The sequence below is a fragment of the Penaeus monodon genome, chromosome 31 (genome assembly GCF_015228065.2).
Source record: "Penaeus monodon isolate SGIC_2016 chromosome 31, NSTDA_Pmon_1, whole genome shotgun sequence".
In the NCBI taxonomy this organism is placed as follows: Eukaryota; Metazoa; Arthropoda; class Malacostraca; order Decapoda; family Penaeidae; genus Penaeus; species Penaeus monodon.
The window spans coordinates 24191259-24191607 of record NC_051416.1 but is presented as its reverse complement, the minus strand read 5'-3'; positions in this window follow the sequence as shown (position 1 = coordinate 24191607).

The following is a 349-nucleotide window of genomic DNA, read 5'->3' as shown; positions in this document are numbered from 1 at the left end:
TCTTACGATTTTTGTATATTTTCTATTTTTTTTAGACACCTAGAATATTCAGTCCAGTCCATCATACATGCCCTGTAGGCATAGGCAGTTTTACAAACTAAATTACTAGTCCAGATTGGTAATGAAGTTTGACTAGTTGCGAAGCTAAATGAACATAAATAAATAATTGTTTTCTATAGAGCTTGATGTTCTCTAAGAAATAATTAATTGGTATTCAGATAAGATATTAACCCATAATGATGATAATTACTTCTGCTCTACATGTTCCAAACCATACAGAAAGGGACATTATAAACACAACACACAACGATCATTTACTCGCTTCTCGTGTTATATTAACACGTACAGC